The sequence below is a fragment of the Symphalangus syndactylus genome, chromosome 15, assembly GCF_028878055.3.
Source record: "Symphalangus syndactylus isolate Jambi chromosome 15, NHGRI_mSymSyn1-v2.1_pri, whole genome shotgun sequence".
In the NCBI taxonomy this organism is placed as follows: Eukaryota; Metazoa; Chordata; class Mammalia; order Primates; family Hylobatidae; genus Symphalangus; species Symphalangus syndactylus.
In genome coordinates, this window is record NC_072437.2 from 24889257 (window position 1) to 24904935 (window position 15679).

The window sequence follows — 15679 nt, forward strand, 5'->3', positions numbered from 1 at the left end:
AGAGCAACTAATAATACAACTATCTCAAAAATAATTTTAGTCATCACACAATTCTTTCTAGAAAGACTATTCACTACTGAAGATGTTAATACTAATAAAGTATTTCTGAACTTTGAAACGTGTTATCCAGAGAATGTGAAAAAATAACTCAGTAACAGAATTGAGTTAACCCTACAGTAAGGTAGGGCTATACAATAAAAATACAATAATATAATAACATATACCACACATATAATGTTAAATTTTACAACCAAATTTAAATAATTTAAAATAAATAGGTAAAATTGATTTTAATATTGTATTTTATATAACTCAGTATTTTTAGAATATCATTTCAACATGTAATCAATATAATAAATTATGAAAGAGATATTTTTAAAAATAAAAAAATAAAAACTTCAAGTATTTGGGGGAACCATCATAAGCCTGGCACTGTGTAAACACCAAAGACGTAAGAAAGAATAAGACAGTTCTCCTCTTCAAGGAGGTTACATTCCAGAAAGATAGATAGATAAACAACAAATTTTAAGCAATATAATTGGTGCTGCAGTCAAGATATGGGTAACTTATTATGTGATCAGATTAGAGAAGGGGTACTCCTACTTGGGGCTGTGCTGGATGTCTTCTGTCTGCATTTCTATATCTACTTTCAAAGGTCTGCATCCTGCAGGTAGGCTGGTTGTGATAATCAGCCTCCAAGGTGGCACCTAGTGATCTCTGCCCTCTGGTTTTCCTGCTCCTGAATAACACCCTCCCATGTTATATGAGAGCTGGTCTGTGTCAGATGTGATGGTATGTGACTCTCAAGGCTAGGTCATCATACATATCACAACTTCTCAGTTGCTCTCTCTTAGATCACCTGCTCTGGGGGAAGCAAGCTGCCATGTCATGAGGACACCCATGTAACCTTATAAAGGAGCCCCCTGTGATAATGGAACTAAAAAGCCTCCAGCTAAAAGCCAGGTGAGTGAGGGATCTTGGAAGCAAATTCTCTAGCCTTCAGATGACTGTAGCCTCAGCTGACTTCTTAAAGGAAACCTCTTAAGAGACATTGAGCCAAAATCTAGCTATCCAAATTCCTGCTCCACAGAGACTATGAGGCGAAGTCTGCTATTTTAAGCTACTAAGTTTTGGAATCATTTGTTATAAAGCAATAATACACTAACCTCTTTGGACTGCATCAGCAGGCTCCCTTGCCCAACTCTTACTTCCAGCTGGGTTCAGCTAATGAGGGTTATGATGGGAGAAAGGTTGTGGAGCAGAGTTGGGATATTCAACTCCCCAGCTTCCCCCCATTGGCCACTGTGTCTTGGCCATAAAGGTGTCAGTTTCCGTTTAGTGGTTGCCCCCTTACAGTTACTGGCACCAGGTCCTAGTGACTGCACTATTCCTTTGCCTTTTCAGGCCCCGATGTTTTACAAGCTCAAAGGTCCTGCAGTTGATCCTTTGTAATTTCCATATGCCCTGCCTATACCTTTGTAAATAGCCCCTTTGTAAACTGTCCTCAAATTACCGAATTTGTGTATGCATCTGTTTCCTGCTGAAACCATGACCCGTACAAACAGTGGAAATAGGAAGGCTCTGGAGAAATGACGTTCAATCTGAGTCATGAAGAATGGCTGCAATCTTGTCAACTAAAAGAGCAAGAGCCACACATGTTCTAGCATCCATAGCTCAGGCAAGTAAATATCAAATTCCAACAGCATTATACCTACACTGACTCAAGTCTAATGGGACACCATTCACACTGTACTCTACATGAATGGCATCTAGAGTTATGTGATAAGGGCATGATTGTAGGATTCAATTTCAGTCCACGTCCAAAGCTTCATATGAAATATTATTTTCTAGAATTTCTATGATGTAACTTCTATTTCAAACAACCCATTCTGTAGATGACAGAAACTTCTTGAGATTTCTGCTCTCTTCCTGTCCTCTCGGATGAAATGGGTAAATCAGGACTTTCTTTTTTTCTGTATAGACAGGGTCTTGCTGTGTTGCCCAGGCTGGTCTCAAACTCCTAGGTTCAAGTGATTCTCCTGCCTCAGCCTCCCAAAGTGCTGGGATTACGGACATAAGCCACTGCACCTGGCCCCAAGGAGATTTTTTCTTTTTTTTTTTTGAGACAGAGTCTGTTACCCAGGCTGTCACCCAGGCTGGAGTGCTGTGGCTCAATCTTGGCTTACTGCAACTTTGGCCTCCTGGGTTCAAGCGATTCTCGTGCCTCAGCCTCCCTAGCAGCTGGGATTACAGGCACGCACCAACATGGCCAGCTAATTTTTGTATTTTTAGTACAGACGGGGTTTCACCTTGTTGGCCAGGCTGGTCTTGAACTCCTGACCTCAAGTGATCCGCCCACCTCAGCCACCCAAAGTGCGGGGATTACAGGCATAAGCCACCAAGCCCCATGCCCTGGAGATTATTTTTAAAACTCAATTACTATTTCAAAAACACCTGGATTCATTCAGTAACATTTTATTTCTTCAGAATGTATGAACTCAGTCTTTGTTACACTTCTGTGTAGGTTAGACTGGGGTTCAATGTGGCCAATGCAAAGATGTTCTGCAAAGCAGCTGATTAGACTGTGCATGATTGCAGAAGCATATTCAATCTCTGGAAGAGAGCGAATCGTTTTTAAGGACTTTAACCCATTAACTATTTGTATGCAAACAGGGTTGCTAATTATAAATGAGTTTTATCTCATCAATACAGCAGCTCAGCAGGACTTCTACTTGGAAGCCTTCTGTCAGAACTTTGTGAAAATTTAGTGTGTTTCTCTTTGCATTTAAAATATATTTCTTTAAAAATCGACTTTAATTCAGCCTAGTATCTGATTTACATTGACCTTCCACCCAATTAGTACCCATCAGTGAGGCTTAAACACAGCAGACAGGAGTGGATGGTAAGAAAATGAGCCAAAAGCATTAGAATATGAAAGCTAGAATCAATAAGGCACAATAAAATATTTTCAAATCCAAATTATGAAAAACCCTTGAAATAACTCATCAAAATAAGAAATGACCACCCATTCAACAATCTGAGCTGAAGAATTTACCTAATCAGGTTATTGGCTATAATATTGTAGACAAGGGGGCAAATGAAAAAGATCTCCAGATTGCAAAGGGCCAACTGAAGCCAAAATTAAATAGGCTGACCTTGCTTTAGACCTGAGATAAGATGTAGAAATGTCAGCACTCACCATTGATTAAGCATCTGCTTGGAATTTCTTTATTTCTTGCCCTGCTTTCACAGAACACCTGCTAGAGAAGCACAAAAAATTGCAAGATCATTTGAAACATGAACATGAACTGATCTTTACATCTGGTATACTAACCCTAAGTGTCTATCATAAAGGCCAAACAGAGTTGAGCCACAGGAGACTGAGGCTATGATTTTCTTCCTGGCCAGTACCAAGAAAAGCAACCATGGTACTTTGCATCCAAGGGACAAGGACGGTCAGGTTTAAAACATTTGTTTCTGCTGTTGTCACTGATGGGCTGGGAGCTCTCTGCAGCTCCACTGATTGGATGGGGAAGGAGGAAGCCATTCTCCATGCTTGACCATTCCACCCTGCCTAGTTTCTTAGGAGATGAAAATGATAACATGCTCAAGGTACAGATACATCCTCATGTCTCACAAACCAGATGCCCATTCATTTGTTTTGAACACAGAGTATGTGACATATCAGTCAGATTCGACTAGATGCACCTTGGAACAAACATCCTGCAAATCCCCATGGCTTCAAACAACAAAGATTGCTTTCTCACTTGCGTGTCATGTTTTTCATTATTGTCTTGAGGCTCTACTCATACTGGGACACAAGTTGATGGAGCAGTCAGCCATCTGACTGCTCTAAGACTCAGACTTTATACCAAATAACACACTAATTCTTCAATCTTCTGCTCATATTTCCCTGGCCAAAGCACGCCACTGGAAAATGCCTGAGTTTAATCCCACTCTGTGCGTAAAGGAATAAAAATCAGAGTATTGGTGAAGAGTCCTATAGCCACTACATTCTTGTGAAAAGTTCTACATACCCCTGCTGCGAGGAGGTCATCAGAAAGGTAGAAAAATTAAAGGAAACATGAGTGAAGGGGCTATGAGCAGATTAGAGATGCAGATCAGAGAAAATGTGCTAAGGAGGGATGGAATTTGTGGAGATGAGTTTTAGTCAGTCACATGACCTATATTTAGATTTTTGACAGTTTCATACGCACCAGCAATCTCTCTTCTCACCTTCTCCCTACTTTGGCTCATCAACTGATAAAGAGTGACAGGCAGAGAGGGTGATAAGCTGACAAGATAGCACCATGCTTGTGCGTGTGTGAATGCATGTGTTGGTATGAAAGAGCTGCCATGTGAAGCAGATTGTTTTATTAATCCTACAAGAAAGTGACCACGGTTGAGGTGTCTGAGGATCGGTGGCTACTGCAAATAGCTCCCATTATGGCACTTGTAGGTGTCCACACCCTGTTCCCACCTGGAGCTCTTTGGCCAAGGAAGAGGGAAGTGCTGGCGATTCATCAGTGCACTGAGATGTGTAAGTCCAAAAATACCTCAGGCCTGAGAACAGATGCTCAGCTTAGACCTGGGAAACAGAATGGCTGCTACAGACATAGATCCTCCTGCTACACAGGAACCCAAGGTGTATTAAATAATTTTGTAAAACACTCCGGTGAGCAAAGGATAAGCTATTCCACAAAAGGTGTTGGGAAAACAGGATGTTATTTGTGGGGTGGGGGAGGGGGAAATCCATGAAGATACACATTTCAGCTCTCCATTCACTGATAAATTCTATCTGGACTGGAGAGATAAGAATTTTAATTAAACTATTAAAAGAAAAACTCAGAAGAAAATATATTTATTTAACGTCTGAATGGGAAGGACTTTTTAAATATAAAACCTGCAGGAAGAGGATTACAAAAGAAAAGAGCAACGGATTTGACTACATGGAAATTTTAACTTATTTGTAAAAAAAAATCTAAATTAAAAGATAAGTGTCAAACTGAGTGGAGGGGGGGAATTGCCTCTAATGTGATAGACAAAGGATTAATATCTTCAATATATTAAGAGCTCATATAATTCAATAACAAAGGATATGGCTAACTGGGTGTGGTGGCTCACACCTATAATCCCAGCACTATGGGAGGCCAAAGTGGATGGATCACTTGAGGCCAGGAGTTCGAGACCAGCCTGGCCAACCCCATCTCTACTGAAAATACAAAACTTAGCCAGGCGTGGTGGCACACACCTATAGTCCTAGCTACTTGGAAGGCTGAGGTACAAGGATCACTCAAACCCTGGTTTCAGTGAGCTGAGATCATGCCACTACACTCTGGCCTGGGCAATTGAGCAAGACCTTTAAAAAAAAAAAAAAAGAATATGACTAAAAAAAAAAATTCAACCTCAGCCGGGCGCGGTGGCTCACGCCTGTAATCTCAGCACTTTGGGAGGCTGAGGCGTGTGGATCATGAGGTCAGGAGATCCAGACCACAGTGAAACCCCGTCTCTACTAAAAATACAAAAAAAAAATTAGCCGGGCACGGTGGCGGGCATCGCCTGTAGTCCCAGCTACTCCGGAGGCTGAGGCAGCAGAAGGGCATGAACCCGGGAAGCGGAGCTTGCAGTGAGCCGAGATTGCGCCACTGTACTCCAGCCTGGGCGACAGAGCAAGACTCTGTCTTTAAAAAAAAAAAAAAAATTCAACTTCAACTAGTGAAAAACGAGACAAAAGTTTTAAATAAAATATACACACCATTTTTACCTACCAAATGAAAAACACATTTGAAACCCATGGTGGATAACAGAAGACAAAGGATACCAATAAACACTGAGAGGCAGGAAACAAACAAGGTGGGCCCCATGATTTTCCAAGTTACTGCCCTGAGAGAGTTTCCAGGTTGTAGCCCAGGGAGAGTGGATGCAAGCGGAGACCAGCAGACTCCTTAAATCAAAAAGATTAAGTTGGGAATCTTGGGGGACCAAGCAGCTAGAATTTGCAGAACAGAATAGCAGAGAGGTGGGATATTCATAGGGTCCCCCTGATGCATTCAGTAGAGTCCTGGTCAGCATATGAATGTAAGGAAACTCCATGAGGCTGGGGAAAGACTCATCCTAAAGGATTAGAGGGAGCAAGTACCCAGCACGCACACAGCACTAGCAATAATGCTCAGTTCCACCAGTCAGGCTGCAAAGTCTCACCAGGAATTGAATAGAATATTCAGAAAGATCTTGCTGCAGTGGTGGGCAAAATTAATCCTACATAAGTCATTCTCAACCTGGGGACATTTTGCCCCCAGGGGACATTTGGCAATGTCTAGAGACATTTTTTTATTGTCAACACTGAAGGAAGCTTCTAGTGGCATCTAGTGAGTAGAGGCCAGGGATGCTGTTAAATATCCTACAGAAAAGTATTATCTTATACAAAATGGCAAAAGTACTGAGGTTGGACAATCCTGTCCTAGTCTAAACGCTGTTCAGGTCATGCCCAAGAGCAAGACCTGAAAAGCTTAAACTGTTTCCAAGTTACTGAACTATGTCCTAGAACAAAGCTCAAGAATATATGTAGGAATTGTTAAAAGGTGCTGTCTATAATGTTTGGGATCTAATAAAAAATTACCAGGTATGCAAAGAAGTAGAAAAATATAAACCATAGTGAAGGGAAAAATTAATCTATCAAAACTGAACCAGAATTGATACAGATATTATATTTAGGAAAGATAAACATAACACAGCTATTATAACTGTATTCCATATGGTTAAAAAGTCAAGTAGAGACATGGATGATATGAAAAAGAGACTTGCCCAGGCATGGTGGCTCATATGTGTAATCCCAGCACTCTGGGAGACCAAGGCAGGAGGATCAGTTGAGCTTAGGAGCTTGAAACCAGCCTGAGCAACATAGCAAGACCTTGTCTCTACTAAAAATCCCCCAAAAAGGAACCAGGCATGGTGGCACACACCTGTAGTTCCAGCTACTAGGGAGGCTGAGGCAAGAGGATTGCTTGAGCCAAGGAAATCAAGGCTGCAGTGAACTACAATCATGCCTGCACACTCCAGCAAATGAGTGAGATCCTGTCTCAAAAAAATAAGTAAATAAAATAAAACAAAAATTTAAAAATTAAAAAGAGAGGCGGGTGGATCACCTGAGGTCAGGAGTTCAAGACCAGCCTGGCCAACATGGTGAAACCCCGTCTCTACTAAAAATACAAAAATTAGCCAGGAGTGGTGGCGGGTACCTGTAATCCCAGCTCCTCAGGAGGTTGAGGCAGGAGAATCACTTGAACCCAGAAGGTGAAGTTTACAGTGATCCAAAATCACGTGGCTACACTCCAGCCTGGGCGACAGAGAAGGACTCTGTAAAAAAAAAAAAAAAAAAAAAAAAAAAAAATTAAATTAAAAAACTCAAATTGAACTTCTACAAGTGAAAAATACAGTGTCTTAGAGGAAAACTATACTGGATGGGATTAAAAGCAAAGTAGACTTTGCTGAAAAAAGATTAATAAACTTGAAGCAAGTAGCCATGTACGCTAGCCAAAATGAAACATAAAGAAAAAGCCAACCCTTAAAAAATACTCTTAGTATTAGTGAGCTGTAATACAATTTCAAGTGGCCTAATATGTCTTTAATTGGTGTCTTCAAAGAGGGCAAGAACAGGAAAAAAAAAAAAAAAACTAGAAGAAACAGGCTAACAATTTTCCAAATTTGATAAAAGCTATAAATCCACATATTTAAAAAGTTCAATGAGTCCCAGGCAAAATATACATGAAGAAAACTACACTGTAGTGAATCAAAATCAACTTGCTTTAAAAAATTAATAAACAAAATTATAAAAGCAGCCTTTAGGGGAAAAAGGCAGGTAAAATACAGAGAAACAAATCTGATGAGGACAGATTTCTCATCAGGAAAACTGCATGCAAGAAGACTATGGAGTAACATCTCTAACGTACCCCCACTCCACCCTTTACCCCCCAAAACTTGTCAACCTAAAATTCTATAACCAGTGAAAGTATCTTTCAAACATGAACATTAAACATAGACTCTTTAAAACATACAAGGGCTAGATGAATTTATCACCAGCAGACTCACACAACAAGAAATGTCAAATGAAGTCCCTCAGGCAGAAGAAATGATACCAGATAGAAATGTGGATTTATACAAAGGAATAAACAGCACTGAAACTGGTAACTGCATAGTGTTCTATAACTTATCTCCAATGTCTAAAGATGCCAGCCTTCCAGTTCTCCGTGAGCTGCAAAGTCTGTGTTAGGACCATTTGCTGGAGATGCTGGAGAAACACACGTGTCAGTATCATTCAATGTCAAGTCAATTCCTGACCATTCCAATGTGTTAGAAAAAGGAAACATACATACTACAGGTGCTATGATACGATAGTAATAACTGTTGAATAATACATTTTTTTCTATAGCAGATCAGCAATATGTTTCATTCAATTTATCATCCTCGTCCTTGTTCAAGAGATTCTTTTTGTAAAAATGAGAATAAAAGTATTTTTCAATCTTGAGGCTATAACCAGTCAAAATTTCAAGATTCCTTCATGGCCAGCCAATCAAAATACTCATCTAGGTTGGATGAATTTAATGTAAATCTACAATGTAAGTCTTCATTGAGTCATTCATCAAATAATTCATTCACTTGACCAATATTTATTGAGTACCTGCTATGTACTAGGGATTGTGCCAGTGCTGTAGATATAACAGTAAATAAGAAAGATGTAATCTCTGACCTTTTGGAGCTTGTTTACTTAAGATCCTATTGATTTCAGATTTACTAAAATTTTAAAAAGCAGATAAAATGGGCAAATTGTATAGCATCTTTAAATGGCTCCAATAGATCCTCTCTTTCCTCAAAATTTCTCACTACCCTAAATTATTCATGCCTAAATATCCACCACCTCTTTGTCTTCTGGCTTTCTGCCTTGTACGAGTATCTACATTCCAGGGTTTAGATTAGGGTAGGGAACACAGTTTAGGGAATGAGGTCCATATAAAACCCAGTCATTTTCACCTTCATCTGTAAGAATTTATCTGATCTTTGCTGTGATGAAATTCTGAAGAGCAGACGTCTGGGTTGAGAGATCCAAAGGACACTAGGATACTGGAGATAGACAGAGGGGAAAGCCAACAGACGGGAGTGCAGAACTAAAGACAGACAAGCAATACCATTCAGGACACAGACACAGGCAAAGATTTCACGACAAAAATGCCAAAAGCAATAGCAACGAAAGCAAAATTTGACTAATGAAATCTAATTAAAATAAAGAGCTTCTTCACAGCAAAAGAAACTATCATCAGAGTGAACAGACAACCTGCAGAATGGGAGAAAATTTTTACAATCTATCCATCTAACAAAGATCTAATATCCAGAGTCTACAAGGAATTTAAACAAATTTACAAGAAAAACAAAACATAACAACCCCATTAAAAAGTGGGCAAAGGGCATGAACAGATATTTCTCAAAAGAAGACATTCATGCAGCCAACAAACATATGAAAAAAAGCTCAATATCACTGATCATTAGAGAAATCCAAATCAAAATCACAATGAGATACCATCTCACACCAGTCAGAATGGTGATTATTAGAAAGTCAAGAAACAGCAATTGCTGGTGAGGTTGTGGAGAAAAAGGAATATTTTTACACTGTTGGTGAGAATGTATTAGTTCAACCATTGTGGAAGACAGTGTGGCAAATTCTCAAAGACCTAGAGACAGAAATACCATTTGACCCAGCAATCCCATTACTGGGTATATACCGAAAGGAATATAAAGCATTCCATTATAAAGATTGTTTATTGCAGCACTATTCACAATAACAAAGACATGGATTCAACCTAAATGCCCATCAGTGATAGACTGGATAAAGAAAATGTGGTACATCTACACCACGGAATACTATGCAGCCATAAAAAGGATTGAGATCATGTCCTTTGCAGGGACATGGATGGAGCTGGAAGCCGTTATCCTCAGCAAACTAACACAGGAACAGAAAACCAAACACTACATATTCTCACTTATAAGTGGAAGCTGAACAATGAGAACACGTGGACACATGGTAGGGAACAACACATACTGGGATCTGTCAGTGGAGGTGGGGGGCCAAGGGAGGGAGAATGCTGGGCTTAATACCTAGGTGATGGGTTGATCTGTATAGCAGATCCTGTGCCTTCTCAAACAGGTTTAGGGTAATCTTACTGTATCTCCTGAAATAATCCCCCCAAAATCAGAATTTCAGAGTTTACATTTACAGTTAAAGAGCCAGAAATCCAGAGAGGGGACGTGGCTTGCTTTTGACAGAGGTTGGTGAAATTCTAGTTCTCCTGAGTCCCTGTCACACTTATTTAGTCCTAACACCATGGCACGTGTTACATGTCATGTAACAAACCTGCACATCCTCCACATTTATTCCAGAACTCAAAATAAAAGTTGAAGAAAAAGAAAGAGCCATAATTCCACTCAATGGCTAGATATGTCCCATGCACAGACTAGTAATGGACCAGTAACCACAGCAGCCCAGTGGGTGAACACTAGGTAGCAGCCAACCTCTCCTCCAACGCCCCTCTACTGCAGCACTTCCACAGCAATTGCTGAGTCACAGTTCTGCCTAGAATTAGTTGCAAATGTCTAAGCATTGCTAGCACTATTGTATCAGCCACTTATTTATCCCATGTCATTTTCATTTGTTGAGTTTTTGGCTACCCTCATAAATAGCAGAGCTCTGAAGTACATGAGCTCTGTTTTCCTAGTCTTTATGGGAGGCAGTTTAGTGAAGCGAAAATAGCAGTGAATTGATCCAAATTTGCCCTCTCTCCCCTTTTTAGGTGTGTAATCCTAGGTAGGCTTCCATTCCTATCTGTAAAATGGAAATGAGAATGCCTTCTTTGCCAGGTTGTTATAGGAATCCGATGACATGATAAAAGTAAAGCGTTTTCATAAAATTTCATAAAATCCCAAGAAGCTTACCACTACTTTTTATATATAATAAAAACAATAATAATTAACATTTTTGGTATGGTGCCAGCTAGTCTGCTAAATGCCTTATTTTAACAACCCTATAGGGTCAGTAGTGTCATTATCCTCCTTTTCATTTTGAACTGGGAAATCTGAGAGACAGAGAGGTTGAGTAACTTGCCCAAGGAAGATCACACAGTGGGTAAATGGTAAATTATTCTGTTGTTACTTCTCCTGGTGTTTTCCTTTGTGCCCAGAGTGTATGGCACACAATGCCTGCAGTAAGCACTGACTATGTGGTTAAGCCTGTTTATAACATTCACATAGGAAACAGGACTATCTTTCTTTGTATGAGTTCCCCTGTTGTCGCAGGCTTTTACTATGTGCTTGAGTCTAAAGAACATGACTTACCCTGGGTTTATCAAAATCCTGCAATATTCTGCAATATTCTGCTCTGTGGCAGAGTGTGACCATGCTTACAGCCAGATGGCATTCACTTGGGGCCAACCTGGAAATCCTTGGGGCCAAGCCGACTCAGTCTGGATTCACAGAGTGGGGCCTGCATTGACTCCCTGCACTGGACAGTGCTGGACAGTTCACGGGGGCCCTGAAGTGCTCCCTTCACTACAATGACAGCAGACACTGTTCATCCCAAGCATAGCTCCTTAAGGGTTCTATCGCCACTTCACCCTGGAAGACAGATTCGTGGTTTCCAAGTTGCAGTGTTTCTATTTATCTGCAGGTAAAGGCTGTGGTTCAAAGTCAAATATGAAATATGCTTCTCATAATTGTGTGCAAACTGAGGACAAACCCAGTTTGTGTTTCTTTCTTCATCTTCCTGTGCCTTCTCAAACAGGTTTAGGATAATCTTACTGTATCTCCTGAAATAATCCCCTCAAAATCAGAATTTCAGAGTTTACATTTACAGTTGAAGAGTCAGAAGTCCAGAGAGGGGGCGTGGCTTGCTTTTGACAGAGGTTGGTGAAATTCTAGTTCTCCTGAGTCCCTGTCACACTTATTTAGTCCTAACTCATTATCCCCAGTGTCTGGTGGACCAGGTTCTTAGGGACTCCATCTCTTAAAAGGCTGGTGGGGTGCAAGTTTACTTGCCCTCACCCACACCCACCAAGGATTGCAGGTGACCCTGAGGGGAGAAAAGGGGGTGTATTAGTCCCTTCTCATGCTCCTAATAAAGGCATACCCAAGACTGAGTAATTTATAAAGGAAGGAGGTTTAATTGACTCAAGGCTGCAGAGGCCTCACAATCATGGCAGAAGGCGACGAAGGAACAAAGGCATGTCTTACATGGCAGCAAGCAAAGAGAGCACGTGCAGAGGAACTCCCCTTTATAAAACCATCGGATCTCATGAGACCAGCAAGGGAAAGACCTGCTCCCATGATTTAATTACCTCCCACCAGGTCTGTCCCACAACATGTGGGGATTATGGGAGCTACAAGTCAAGATCAGATTTGGGTGGGGACACAGCCAAACCGTATCAGGGGGCATCTTGAAATTCTAGTTTTTATTCCCCTGACATTTTCAACCACGTCTACATAATGAGAATTTGAATATTACACAGAGCTCGAGAGCCCGAGATCTCCTTCCCAGCAAATTACATCACTCTGAGTAAGGAGAGCACTGGAGAAGCAAGGGCACGAATGATTCCACTTGTGTAGAGCTGGTGGTGTCTTCTCACTCACCTCAGCCTAGGGAGGCTTGGTCGCCTCTTGCCTGTTGTGTCCCCATTTTGAAAGTATTGTAGGAGACTAAAGTAAAGGCATCACCAGCTTCAGGCTTCACTTGGTACTTGGTAAAACTGTCTGCAAGGGCCCCTGGGAATCCTGCTGGGTAGTTGGACTGTGAGTTCTGCCTGCTATAATCTCCTCCATCCTGGATTCTTGAGAGAAAGCATTTATTTGCATCAAGTCTTTCAGTATCAGCTTTTGGAGTGCAGCAAGGAGCCTTAATTTCTTTTTTAGGCAGGATGTCACGCTGTCACCCAGCCTGGAGTACTTTGGCACGATCTCTGCTCACTGCAGCCTCAACCTCCCCAGGCTCAGATGATCCTCCCACCTCAGCCTCCCGAGTAGCTGGAACTACAGGCATATGCCACCACACCCAGCTAATTTTTCTATATTTTCTAGAGATGGGGTCTCACTATGTTGCTCAGACTGGTCTCGAACTCCAGGGCTCTAGCAATCCTCCCATGTCTACCTCCCAAGTGCTAGGACTACAGGCATGAGCCACCATGCCCTGCCACAAGGAGCCTTTTAAAGCACACAAAACCAAGCCTGTGTCTCACTAGTCCTCCTATTTGTGCTAGGAAGTTCTCAGTGATGCCTGAAATCTCAGGAAGTTCCAGTGTTCTTGGAGTTTCTGAAGAACAAGGAGGAAACAGAAAATAAAAAACACTGGTAGTCAATGAGCCAAGTGAAGAGTGTGCAGTTGAAGATGCTGATAAATCTCTCTCTGAGACCCCCAGCTGTCAACCTCATCTATTCCAGCAGCCTCTGCATCTTGCTGGTGGATTTGATTGGATTTGCAGAGCAGACTGCACAGGCTCCATTGCAAAGGAGCTAGTAAAATCATCATGACAGGTGGCATGTTACTTGAGAAGAGACAATGAAGTTAGACCAGTGAATCTCTTGCAATTATTAACTCAAACATAATAACTTTGAGCATTGGGCAGGAGGAAGACAGTGAAGAGTGGGGATGAGTCAGTCGTCAGAGGGAGGAGGAGAAGGACGTTATCTGCTTTCCCAGGCTTTTACCTCCTAACTTTATGGCTGCCTCCTTGGTTCTACTCCACAGGTTTCTGTTTTAAATTAGCACTAAATGAAATAGAATTAAAATATGATGAAGTAGTCTTTGGGTGTCTCTGCTTCTCATTTAAATACTTGAAAAACGTTGCATTTCCAAATTCTGAACACTTTCTGGTTCAAAGCATAATTTGAGTTTGAGGATAAGAGTGATTTTTAGAGCTCCTTTTCAGAAAAGAAGAAAAGGTTGCTAAATTTAGCAAGAATGAGGGGAGGTAAAGAGGGAAGTTGACTGCATCTAAGAGAATAGCTGCTGGCCCCTTGCCTCTGACTCCACACGTGGTAAGGGAGGAATTTGGAGCAGGAATATGACCTTCCCTAGGGGTTGAAGGAGTTTAACAACATAGCTACAGCCTTTAGGTTGGGCCTTTCTGTTACCTTCCAAGTCTATGATATGTGACCATAAGACCAATTCAAATTAGATGTGGAGCCAGAAGGGTCCTTAGGGATTGAGGAACCACAGTGTCTAATTTTCTTATTCATTCCACTAACCATTTTTATTGGCGCTCAGAAATGTCAAGAAACTTGTCCAAGATTGCACCACTGGATTGCAGCATGGGGACTACTACCACCAGCCAGCACCCCCAGGGTCTCTCCACTCTCTCATACTGACTAGTATAATGTTCAAGGCTCCAGGTTGAAAAGCCAAAGCCCCTAAGATAAAAACCATGAGAACTCTAAGAATTGGAGACTATGTGATCCAACTGAGTAAAAGAAGGCCCTTGACTCAGCCCACGATAGACATTTTTGAGAGATTTGTCATCAAGTATCAAATTTAGAAGCATCACGTGAGGTGATCAGTCTTTTTGAGGATGCAAACTTCTTTGTATATGTTGAAAGAAGAAACATCTCCAATGCACACAGACACATCAGTTAACAAATTAAAAACCCATATAAAACCCTCACTCCATCTGAAGAGTCCTGAGACCCTATCTAGAAAAGTGATCACATGAGAAGAACCTTCAAATATCAACAGCACTTTAAAGAGAAATATAAAAACAACTGCTGTAATTCCCTGGTAATTATAGTTATGGAGGAAGTAAATCCTGCATCTGTGAGCAAACAGAGAAGAGCCTCAGCCTGGATTCTTGGAGATTAGTCAGGAGGAAAGGCAAATCCCCCTGCACTCCTTGCATCCAGAAAGCAAGACCCCTCAGGAAGGTCCACAAAGCAAGAATATTCAGTATTCCTAATGACAGGGGAAGGTCATTGACTTGCTACAAATGAAGCATCGAATTTCCAGTTTAGATGAACAGCTACAGATGAAAAACAAAGCTTACACTAAAAAAAATATATAAATATAGAAATAAAATAAAATAAATAAATAGGCCGGGTGTGATAGCTCATGCCTGTAATTCCAGCACTTTGGGAGGCCGAGGCGGGTGGATCACCTGAGGTCAGGAGTTTGAGACCAGCCTGACCAACATGGAGAAACCCCGTCTCTACTAAAAAAAAAAAAAATATATATATATATAAATATATATATATATATATACATATATTTATATATATATTTATATACATATATATATATATAAAATTAGCCAGGCATGGTGGCGCATGCCTGTAATCCTAGCTACTCAGGAGGCTGAGGCAGGAGAATCACTTGAACCTGGGAGGCGGAGGTTGCGGTGAGCCCAGATCACACCATTGCACTCCAGCCTGGGCAACAAGAGCAAAACTCCATCTCAAAAAAAAAAAAAAAAAAAAAGTAAGGGACATGAGAGAATGAAAGAATGAAGAGACACAAATGGTGGAAAAAAAACTCAACCTCACATAACAGACCTTTTTTTTGATAGGTCAAATCGAAAAAAACATTTTAAATCATGATTTTCAGTCTTTTGAGGCTTCTCATTTAGTTCTGGTGAAGTTTACATTTTTCAGAGGGTAA

At 40.9% G+C, this 15679-nt stretch overlaps 1 pseudogene; it reads right to left on the reverse strand.

The window, feature by feature from the left end:
* Positions 1–15679, reverse strand: part of LOC129464114 (heparan-sulfate 6-O-sulfotransferase 3-like) — a 388520-nt pseudogene that overhangs the window by 44996 nt on the left and 327845 nt on the right.